The following is a 12,934-nucleotide window of genomic DNA, read 5'->3' on the forward strand; positions in this document are numbered from 1 at the left end:
TTGCTGGTTCTAGGGCTGGGGTTGTGATTGGTAGATAGGGCTGAGATTCTGATTGGTTGCTGGTTCTAGGGCTGGGGTTGTGATTGGTTGTCAGATTAAGGGGTAGGATTGGTGATTAGGGCTGTGTCTCCCATTGGTTGTTAGAATCAGGGTAACAACTCTGATTGGTTAGGGTTAGGACTAGGTTTCTATTAGCTAGTAGGGCTATTTAAGCCTAGGACTCAGGGCGTCTCAGCTAAGGGCGGAGAGGACAAGGGCAGTTGCCTCTTTGGGCCTGTTTGGGCCTAGGGCCAGAAATGCTGCCCAATTCTTAACTGACCAGAAATGATTTTACCCCTACACATCCATCAACATGCTAACACATTATCTGCAAAGACATCCAACTCATGCATCACAAACTGACGACAGACAGATTGCAAAGTCCCATCATCCACCACAATACCCCTTATACAACACATATACACATATCCTCCACTACAACAGTCAAACACCTGCATTCTCACAGCAAACATTACTCTGTCCACTCTCATTAACACAACCTGCCATCACCCACACAACACAAAACAACACTACAGTATACATTACTTTCAGCCTTCCAGCTACACACTCCCTATTCTTACAAACCAACAACACTATCCTTTGTTTGCTCCACACAGACCACCTTTCATCATAACAATGCCCAAACCCAACACCCTTCCCCTCTCTTCACCAATTACACCCAACCATACAATCCCCACACTCCACTCCACCACATATATTACCTCTTCCAGTCATCACAACTAACACAAACTCCCCTGGCACACATCCATCCCCCCTTACACACCTCATACATTAATCTCCAAAACACATCAACACCCCCTGTAATACTCTAATTCCACTCACCAGCACTAACTCACATACAAATCCCTCACCGAAAACAACTACATCAATATCCCCTCTCACTATTTCACAAAAACAATACAGACCACACACATCAGCACAACAAATCAACACAAAAGTTCATTATACTTATCATCACACCCACTCCCACCCTCATGACTACACAAAGATTACAAGCCCCGCCCTATCTTTACTCCTACAGTCTCACTCTTCACAAACACCTACAATAAGCACCCCAACCCAACAACTTTCATTCACTCGCCTCTCCTCCATTGCACAATTTAGAGCCTTACATCATGATCCACATGCTCCTCCACCACCCCTAACCCATACTCCATCCACACTAAACAGACGCAAGCACAATAAACAACATGCCACTCTTAACAACTTTGCATCCCCTTGTCTATTACATATTAAGCCTACCCTACAAAAAACAGTATACTCTTCATGTCTCTCTCAGCCACCAAGTCCACCACCCACACACACAGACCCAACAAAATGCCTCCTAAACCTGCTGGAAGAGGAACACTATATTGAAAAACAAGACTATTGTGAGCCTCACACAGTTACCACAACTAACACTCTAACTTCTTCAAGCTCAAATTATACAGCTTACCCTTCTCCTAAACAAAACAACACTGCCACTAGCACACTTTTTCTAAACTGCCAGCTCATAATGCTCGATAACTCTAAAAAAACAAGCACCACATCTACAACCTGCTCACAGACACACAACCTGACTTACTATTCATAACAGAGTCATGGTTGGGAGATGACATGGCCCCAGTGTTGCACGAAGCCCTTCTTCCGGGCTATCAAACCATCACACAAAACCATATAGGCAAGAGAGGAGGTGGACTAGCTATTATATTCAAACAGGCAATAAATCTCAGTAAAACAGACAACATTTCCATAAAAGGGTGTGAAGCCCTCCTCACCAGATGCCACCCTACTCCAACTTCCGTCTGTAACCTTCTCCTCCTTTACAGACCTCCACCTAACAACTCAACATTCCCAGATGCTTTTCTAGATACAGTCTCAAACCTTATTACATTATACTCCAACCTATGTATTCTTGGGGACCTAAACATTTGGTTTGACAAACCCAATATGCCCAATCCAAAAGCTATCACCACTGGCCTAGTCGCATTGAACCTACATCAGATTGTACACAATCCCACACACATCGCTGGACACATCCTAGATGTCATGTTTGCTAAGCCTGAACTAGTTACCGTTCATAGCACCACGCCAATCACATGGTCAGACCACCATTTGATAACTTTCCGACATAAAACTCCACAAATCAACACACCCCACAACTACTTACATACATGCATCTATCGACCTTGGAACAAACTCAATTTTGATGACTTGGTAACACAACTAACCGCCAACACAGATCTAGATACAATTAATTCTGTTCCAAAACTTTATGAGTGGCTACAGGAAGCTTTTGATATCCTAATACCACTCAGAAAAACTAAACACAACAAAAGAAAACCAACACCTTGGAGAAACACAGAACTTAAGAAGATAGAACAACAAATCAGAAAGTTGCAGCGGACCTGGCTCAAAACACACAACAGTCAAGACAAACTGCAGCTACACAAACTTAACAGAATATACAAATCATCAATCAAAAAAGCTAAAAAAGCTACTACTCAGACAGAATTCAAAATGCTAAATCTACAACCAAGGAATTTTATAGAATGCTCAATGAATTTCGAAAACCTACATGCATGGAAGGAAGTCATCCCACTACTCAAGATTTCACAAACAAACTGGCAACTCATTACACAACCAAGGCAGACACATCAGACTTCTATTTAAAATAGGAGAAAACCATCAGCACCAACCCCTTTCCTAAAATAGCCTCTAAGAATAAATCAAACCAGCCTCTACAGTCCTTCAAACAAATATCCCAAGGTGAATTTATGGATTTGGTCAAGGCAAGCAGACCTTCCGGTTGCCCTTCTGAACCTTGTCCACCACAAATCTTCAAAAACATTCTTTGATCTACCTCTGCTGCCACACCTGTAAGAAGAATCATCAACAACTCTTTAACTACAGGAACTTTTCCTGAAGACCTGAAAAAGGCATACATACGACCGTTATTAAAGAAAACAAACCCAGACCTGCAGGACTCTAACAACTACAGACCAATCACAAATGGACCTTTCCTTGGCAAACTGATAGAAAGAGCAGCATTCACCCAGCTGTCACAATTCATTGAAGACAATTCTATAATTTCAGTCTTCCAAACTGGATTCCGCCCAGGAAGAGGCACTGAATTGGCCCTCATAGCAATCTGGTATGATCTTAAAAACACAGTCGACTGCAATGGAGTTGCTGCACTACTTCTCTTGGACCTCTCAGCTGCCTTTGATACGGTTGACCATGACACCCTAATTCAAAGACTCCACGAAGCCGGGATAGAAGGGACTGCTCTCAACTGGATTGCATCCTATCTTCAAAAAAGATCTAATATCATTTATTCTCCCCCCTTCTCCTCCAAACCCTACCTCACAAAAGCAGGGGTCCCCCAAGGATCAATCATCTCACCTTTGCTTTTCAACATCTACATGATATCATAACCAGCACTGATCAATGATTTTCATCCCACATGCTACAACTATACAGATGACACACAAATACTACTTAAATTAGAATGCCCCAAAAACATTGAAAACTCACAAATCTTCAGTTGCCTCAGGGCTGTTGATCAGTGGGTAACCTGGAGCCATCTCAAACTAAATGCCTCCAAAACAGAAATACTCATATGTGGTGACTGGAAAAGTTATGACCCACTGTGCGCCTGGCCTGATGATCTCGGACCACCTCCTCAATTATCCAAGGAAGTTAAAAACCTTGGAATCACCAGGGACTCCAAGTTAACTATGAATGCCCAAGTGGACAAATTAGCACGAACAAGCTTCATCACCTAGAAGGCTCTACTGCGCATCTTCCCCCACCTCGGATTTCTACACAAGGTGCAAGCTACTATCTCGCTTGTACTATCCAAACTAGATTATGCCAATGGCCTCTACCATGGATCATCTCTATCTATTATGAAAAAACTACAACGTATTCAGAACTCTACTGCCAGGCTACTATTACATGTAAAGCCACAAGCCCACATCTCCCCTGCCTGGAGAGCACTACACTGGTTACCCGTTGCCAGAAGATGCACTTTCAAACTGCTTTGTATCACCCACAAAGCTATACGTGGAACAGGACCGCTTTTTATCAGCAACAAAATAACCAAATACATTCAACAAAGAAACCTCCGCTCAAGATTGGCACCCCGCCTTAAAACACCACCATACAAGAAAAAGACTATAGGTGGTACATCCTTCTCCGTTCAAGCAGCCAAACTATGGAATTCGTTACCCCCAACTATAAGAGCCACAGATAACTATCTTGTCTTCAGAAAACTACTCAAGAGTTGGCTCTTTCCTTCATAACCACCATATTCAAACAACTATGGACCGCATATGCCTATGTTGATAAAAAAAAATTCTGATTATGTGTATATTCTAGTTAAATATATATCTTTAGAAAATATGTATCACTATATGTCATAACAATAAACTACACACACACTCTTTAAACCTGCTTAACTAAGTATATTTACTCATGGTTTAAATATGTATATGTATCTACCTATATGTGTGCATATGTGTGTGTATTCATGTGTGTATGTATGTGTGTGTTTATATATATATATATATATATATATATATATATATATGTATGTTATGCTATGCTTAACATGTTCATAGGTCATTGCATAACTCCTAGATAAGTTGTTATACTAGATACTTATGAATCCCTGCTCTCATCTTATAATCACACTTATCTACCCATCACCATATGTCATGTTTCTATCAATCTATCCTCCATTCCCACTCTGACTCATCCCAAATCCATTCTACTACTTTTCATCTCCTAAATAACTCTGCCTAAGCTCTTCCCTCCTCTTCCACATCTAACTCACCAAACCTCACTTTACAACCATGATCTTCCAAACAACCCTACTATATTCTCCCTCATTTATCTCACCCTGCTACTATGATCTCCCTAACCCCTTCCACAGACTCTTCCCTCCTCCATCCTCCCTTTACTCATCCCAAGCCTAAATCCTATTACCATAAACTCCCAATTAACACTTCTGGATTCTTTCCTCCTCCACCCCTCCATTACTCCAGTCAATCTAACTAACAAACTCTCATATCTACGGCTCAAATTAACTCATAATAATACTAAAACTGTACTCATATTTCCCTATACTAATCCACTACTAATTCTTGTTGGGTTCCGGAATAGCGTGCTACTCGCCGAAAAGTACTTCAACGCCTCCTCAGGGGTAGTAAGCGCTATATAAATACTATTACAATACATTACAATACTATCCTCTTCATCCTTCTCAAATATCAAACAAACTAAGCACCTGATTTATCAAAGGGTTTGACTCATTCTCTACCTGGTGAATTAAGTTGATACATATTGGCCCTACATGTGTGATTCCACCCTCTACACCAACAAGGGGTGGCCCTGCTCTATACCTATGGCTATATTCACCTAGAAGCAGCGTTGCTTCTGTCACCTACTCAGAGGTTTCCACCCTGCTTGGTGATTAGGATCTTGTGCCTTAAGTATACTCTTGGAAATATATCTCACTAGTACAGCCTGAGTGGAGGCAAGGATGGGGAAACAAGGCCTTGTGAAGGCAACCATCGCACGGTGTCGCTGTCCACAGATTAAAAATGCAGTAAAAATCTCAGCTCCAAATACACACAAAGGCACAAATATTCCCTAGATAACTTTTATCACCGTATTTGTTTTTCCACCCAAAACATGCTTAATTTAGCAACAGAAACACAACACAATGGCTAACTGCAACAGGACACAAAGAAATGAAAATCGGCAGTGTCAAAAGAGCAGCGTATACAAAATATAGGCAAAGAAGTTAAACAATGGCAAAGATACACAAAACAAAACAATGAGGACAGTTAGTGGCAAGGAGTGGGATATTCCCCAGTTAGAAAAGTATTAAAATAGAAAATACACAGCTCCCAAAAACATTGCTAAGCATGCATTGACAAACCCAATAGGTTTTCCTCTTTGCCTGCTAATCTGGTCTGGTTGTCTTTGCCAATACTGTTTTCCGATGCTGTTCAGCATCAGGAAAAAGAGAAAAAACACTTTCTGCTGATGCTCTGTAGTTTCTGCAAAAAAAGGAAAAAAGGGGGCCGTTTGCGTCATAGCACAGCCATTATTTATGTATTTTATTTACTGTTCCAAGATGGTGATGTCAGTCTTGGAGCAGCAAATTAAAAACAGATATGCTGAATGTGCGAGAAATGTGTTTCTGAACAAGTACTGGGAAAGCCAACAGGTCTCGCCTATGAGACCTACTGGCTTTGGGATTTATTTTTAACCATGTTATGTTTGAACAATAAGTGTTGCATACATTGTCAGTGTTTACACACACCCTCAGAATCCCTACAGCGGTATGTGGATAATACTTTTGAATGCTTGAGATGCCCGTTTATGGTTTATTTTCTAGTTATAGATTAAAGGCCGCTTTCTTCTCTTTTCAGGTGCAGAGGCAGGTGGCCTTACTCCTGGTAAAACCCACAATTTTCTGATCTGGTCGAAACGTCAACGGGGCACTTTTGAATGTGCTGTGACTGACTGATATGGAATACCTCAAATAATTTGTTAGCAGGATTCTTGTTGATTATAAATATTATCACAACCATGGGTGCTTATATCTGTTTAATGCAATTCTGTACATAATATTACACATCCTCTAGCGGTGCGACGTCTGAACTCTAATAACTTTTTTGCATAGCACCACTGCGTTTGATGAGGTAAATACATTTTTGTGAAGAGAAAAAAGAGAGGCTCATATAACTTTGTGTTAAATCAGTGCATTGTCTTGATATTCATGAGAGAGTATTAAGCTGATTTATTCTATCATAGATTTTGTAGAAGGCGCCTGGCTGCCAGGTTGATATCCACTGCTTAGGAACGTGGATCGAATGTAGTCAACTGATGTCACTGAGTCTCCATGCATGGAGTAGATTGCGTGGACCCTGCATGGACGTCAATTCACCACAATGCCAGAGGTAGCGGTAGCGACATAACATAACATTTCACCCTTACTTTCACTCACTCACACATGCCTACACACATACACACACTTTACTCATACGCAGTCTCTCTTACATAAGCATGCTCTCACCCGCAAGCGTGCACACAACATACATTTAAAAGCATTTGTTTTTACTTATCTCAGCTGCCTGAGAGGGTCATATTTCATCTAATTGTACTCCCTTGTTTTATTAAACTAATAGTGAATCATATAATATGATTCTCCATTAGTGTAATAAAAAAACAACTGAAAACAAGAAAGTGAAGCTCCATCCCACGCCCATATGGACGAGCTGCCCCTGTGTCCCTCGCAATGATTTTGCCACCTCTGAGGCCAAGGGTCGCAAAGGCAGTGCCAGGGGTTGCAAAGGGCAAGCCAGGGGTTGTAGCTGCAACCCCTGGTGACCGCTAAATGACATCCATGGGGCCCCAGTGCAAGATCGTGCCCTGCTGCTGCGACAGAAGATCCTTCGGGAGCAGCAACCTGATCTGAGGACGTATGCTCATGCCCAAAAGTTTCTGGTGCTACATTCTCCTGCCCCAAATCTGGAGCCATTTGGATAACCAGCCCCCCTTCTTGATCTTCTTCAGAACTTGGGGCAGGAGGTGTAGTGACAGGAAGGCACAAAGGAGTCCCTTGCTCCATTCTTTGTGAATGGGTCTTATTGGGAACTTCTGTGTAAAAGTGTTGTCACTGCATTTTCTCAGCGGTGGCAAAGCGATTGAGCCAGGGCCCTCCCCAAGGTTGGAAGACACTATGTTGTGCACGTCAAGGACATGCACTCGAGTTGTTGTGGTGTGCCTATTGTCGAATGCGTCTATCTCACTGCTTTGCTCTCACTGGTGCACACTGTTACTGTGATGCTGCACAACAGCTTCAGAACAGTGATGCATTGTAAAACCAAGTATGAGTGCTGCACAGGCTCACAGTTACCATCGACTAAGTGACACCCAGCATATTAAAGTAGCTACGATACACCACATGAACCTTAGAAATGGGTACAAACTTTGACTGTAGGATCAACTCCATTATTGGATGCTGCGATCTAGGTAGTTCCTTCAACCAATCCTCTTCTTATCGACTGACCAACCTTTACTAGTCCCAACAACAAGAGTACCCTGACGTCTCCTCCTCCAGATCCTGCGAGGCAGTGCAAGGCCAGGTCGCAGTATCAGGTAAGTGTCCCAGAGGAAGACAGTGGGGAGGCCTCAGAAAAACTTCATAGGGAAGCTGGAACACTGGGCTATGTCCGAGTGAATGAAAGAGAGTGTTCCCCATCATTAGTCAATCGCTTCAGAAACCGTTCAATGAGTACCTGGAAGCACAGCGGAAGAACAGCAACACATACTGCAGAGCGGAGCCCCCACACAGAATGGCCCGCACCCTCTACCCTGCAAACCTCCCTCCATCCCTGGCTTTCCCGGGTCTTGTCACCAAGAATAAATGGATGAATGACTGAATGCATGCATGTATGGAAACGTTTGTTTTTAGCACGGCACTGCTGACTGCACCTCCGCTGTGTTTCTTTGCTGATGAAGCAGTGATTGTTGGGTATGAAGCTCTGTATAAATTTGACAATACTATACACTACAGTACTAAAGGAAGGGTGGCTTTGTGACTTCGACTTCGACTACACAGCTTTGTTGTGCTAATGTGCTTTGGTGTGTGAGTGATTGGTTAGTGGCACATACAATCCTTTTCTATAGATTTAGCAAAGTGTCATATTGGATTTTGTATTACAACATGGACAGGTGACTTTATTTCTTTGAGTTTCTGAAAGCATGCGCATATTGTGTGTCACACATTCTAGTTCATATTTTCAAAAAACAACGGCCCCTGCATAAATTATGAATTAGATTGGAATAGCAAAAAGTAAGTATATATTTAAAACAATGTATTGAAATTCAAAAATACAAGCAAACGTTCATTAACATTCATAATAGTGGGCAATGAAGCAAATGTGACGTGATACCTGTGCTCAGGCAAACAAAAGTGATAAAATGGACTGAAAATTGCAATATGAATACCACAATATAAATAATAGTAATGCAGCCCAATTAATTTTATAAAAAGTAAAAAGGGATCTGCATGCAATGTTGACGAGGTTTCGATCCTACATAAACATGCCAGTCATTATTGGGACAGTTATGAATAGATGCCCGAGATACATCTTAATACAAAAATATACAATCATAAAAGACATTCACAAAAGTAAAGACAAAAAATAAAAAGACAAAAATGAAAATCATGAGTTACAAACCAAGAAATGTTACACATCACAACATAAATGTGAATACACAAATTATCAATGGTACAAAAAAATATAAAAAAAGAGTGAAAAAGCAAAAGTATGTCCATATAGAGCACTTACCAATGTTCCATTGCATGTTAACATGTCACAATGTCAGTCCTCTTAAAATGTATCTATATGTAAAAATGTGTGTAAATAGGGAAACCATAATTGAACAGGGACAAGAGGAGTTAAAGAAAATCTAAAAATAAAAGGTACCTGAAGGCAGTACTGGTTCACCAGACAATCTAGAAACATAAAAAAGTAAAAGAAAAAATAATGAGAAACAAGTCAGTTGGGGCCAGTGCAGCTAGCAAAATAGTGGTGAAAAAGGTTCATCATACCTTCTGGTTGATAATACGGAGCCGGGAAACAAGGAGCACTGGTGTTCGAGGGAAGCAAATCCCTGCGTCAGCAATGGACGCACCAACAAACATCCAAGTTCTGAGAACATTTCTTACAATTGACGCCAAACAAATGTGTGTTCTTCAAGCATAGCAGTTGCCATAGAAATAGTCTGTGCTCAGTGGACCTCTAAGGTAATAAACATAGAGGTATGGACAAACAAAGAAGGGAATGGGGCTGACAATGGGCCTGAAAAAAAGGAATATACTGATTCCCTGAAGTGTTAAAAACCAACAACAGACAATGACGAAGCGTTAGCTGAATAAGAATGGAGACAAAGAAAAGCGATTGGCGATGGAGATGAAAAGAGGACTATACTCATCGATCAAAAGAATCGCCAGATGACGTCAACGAATGACGGCATCTTAAATTACAGAAAAAAAACAAAAAATAAACGACGTATGTAACAAAATAGGTGAAAAGTAAAAAATTAGAAAATAAGAAAAAGCAAAAAAAATATCGCCGGCCAATGAATGAATACTTGGAATACATTATGACTTCAAAATACAAACAATTTGTATATTTTCATGTACAGAAGTTGACCAGTATTGTTATACTATAATAGCAAGTTATACTACACGGACATCTTACTTATTTCTGGGGTCAATTGTCATTACACTAAAGAAGTCCAATCTTCCATCTCATTGAGACCCATGTTCATATTGTCTAAGCAAAGAATCCATTTCAGCTCTTCTTTATTTAAGAAGGGAGAGACACCTACACCTCTGCTTGGTGGATTTACAACAGTGATTACTTGCCATCGCCGTTCATCTTTTGTCTGGTTGTGCTGTATGAAATGCCCTACCAATGGTGCAGTCATGACCTTACACCTAAGGTGACTCATATGTTGGCATATTCTGATGCATATTTCTTTGTGTGGTTTGTCCAATGTACATAAGATCACATGGACAAATAATAGCATAAACCACATTGGTAGTATTACAATTAGAGAATTGTTTCAAAGTAAACGTGACACAATTATAATTAAATTCTTTCAATTCAATAGTGAATGCACAAACACTACATTGGTCACATTTAAAGTGACCCCTCAAAGGTGGTAGCCGCCAGATATCATGAAGAGTACGATTGGTATTATGGCATGGAAGAGGTGCCAGCACTAAATGTCCTTAATACTTTTATTTCTGCAAATTGCAAAATAAGGTCACTCAAGTGTAAGGTCACCAATATTTTATACATTATAAAGTTTCAAAATACCTTTCTTTACTTTGTCTGAGATTGGTGAAATGTACTAACACAAACCAGCTTTTCAGTTTCCTTTTTTGTATTAGAAGTGAGTAACACGTCTCTTGGGCAGTATCAAGCTTTTTTCAAAGATCTGTTCACTAAACATCTAGGATACTCTCTAGATATACATTTCTGTGACAGTTATTCTGTTTCACCAAAGAGATATTTTTTGTGCATATAATTTCTTGGATATCTCAGACATTGTGGGTAGGGAAGAGAGTCCCACAAGGCTCAGGGGTGGGGTCTATAACAGCCAGGAGAGTATTTCTCTCTGGGTTTGAGATACACTGCAGTGGATAAATTCTCATTGTCAATCTTGATCTTCAAATCTAGCAATGCTATTTCAAATATGTTGTGATGTGAAGTAAATTTGAGACCTTTACATTCAGTATTTGACCAACTAAGAAATTATGGGAGTTCACCTTGTTTTCTCCGCCATATCAGGAAAATATTGCCAATGTATTGTTTCCACAATACAATGTGACTGTAGAAGGGATAGAGGTCAGTCAAAACAAGTGAACAAAATAGCAAAATTGGGAGCGAAAACCACTCGCACTGAAGTTCCTTTATTTTGTTGGTAAATATTATTGTCAAATAGAAAGAAAATTCTTGTCAATGTGTGCTGAAGTAGCTCAATTATGAAGGGTGTAGGAACTTGATGAGATCGTGTTCTTTTATCAAGTATTTTCTTTCTATTCCTGCAATACTATGTGATTGAGGAATGTTAATGAAAAGAGATTCAATATCCATTGTTACCAAAAATGAGTCTGATTGGTCAAAAAAATGATGTTCTATTTTGTTTATGAAATGCATATTATTCCTTACATAGCAAAGGGTACTAGTGACAAAATCTTTATTAAAGAAATCAACATATTTTCCAATTGGTTTGAAAATGGAGCCACACCCTGAAACTACGAGTCTCTCTGGGAGTAATTCCTTGTTCTTATGTACTTTAGGTAAGGTATATAGTACAGGATTATGTAGATTCTTGGTTTAAAAAAAAAAAGAAAATCATGCCAGCTTAAAAAGCCCTCTAATTTGCCTCTGTTGGTAGTAGTAAAAATGAGTTATTGAATTTCTCTAGTCGGATCTGTGGTCTGCCATGTATAATATTCTGGGTTAGTTAATTGTCTCATAATTTCTTTCTTGTAACCATTATTATCTTGAAATTCTATTCCTCCATCTTTTTAAGCAGGCTTTATAATCAAGATATTGTTGGCTTTCAATCAATTAATCAATCAATCAGTAGATACTTGTCACCCATGAAGGTATCCAGGCACTGGCAGGGTCCAATTGATTAGATGAATAGCAAGGTTGCCTGGTGGATTGATGGAAGTAAGTTCAGGCAGTGGTTCAAGCAGGCTGGTCCGCAGTTGTGTAGGGCCTTGTATGCACGGGTCAGGAGCTTGAGCAGGCATCTTTCTGTACATGGAGCCAGTGTACTTCCCTGAGGAAGGGGATGATGTGCTTTCGTCTAGGGAGATCCAGGACGAGCCTGGCTGTAGCATACTGTATGGTCATTAGTCATTAGAGGGGGTGAGTTGCGTTCCCTGCGTAGAGTGTATTGCGATAGTCCAGTTGGTTGGAGATGAGGGCCAGGGTAATGGTTCATGTGTACCTTTGGGCTAACCATTTGAATATCTTACAAAGCATGGGGAGGTGAAGAAGCAGGAGAAGGGGACAAAGTTCATCCTAATAGTCATGGTTAGCTTGTAGCCCAGAATGATGCCTAAGTTCCTGGAGTAGTCGGTGGGGTAGGAGTAGGTCCGAGTTCTGAGAGCCACCAAGTTGCGTCCCATGGGGAGCTTTGGTTCCTGAAAATCAGTGCCTCTGTCTTGTCCTTGTTGAGCTTCAGGAAGTTGTCCGTCATCCAGTTGGTGACGTCTGTCATGCAGTTGTGGAAGTTAGTATTGGTGGTGTCTTTGGAGAGGATGAATTGTGTGTCATTAGCA

General features: G+C 40.6%; 1 long non-coding RNA gene across 1 annotated transcript in view; it reads left to right on the forward strand.

Moving 5' to 3' along the window:
• LOC138288574 (uncharacterized) overlaps positions 1-6,776 on the forward strand; it is a 76,377-nt gene extending 69,601 nt beyond the window's left edge. The window contains exon 3 of the long non-coding RNA XR_011202467.1: positions 6,486-6,776. This is a non-coding gene — a long non-coding RNA (uncharacterized lncRNA). The remainder of the gene's footprint in view (positions 1-6,485) is intronic.
• Positions 6,777-12,934: the final 6,158 nt, after the last annotated feature.

The sequence above is a fragment of the Pleurodeles waltl genome, chromosome 4_1 (genome assembly GCF_031143425.1).
Source record: "Pleurodeles waltl isolate 20211129_DDA chromosome 4_1, aPleWal1.hap1.20221129, whole genome shotgun sequence".
NCBI lineage: Eukaryota > Metazoa > Chordata > Amphibia > Caudata > Salamandridae > Pleurodeles > Pleurodeles waltl.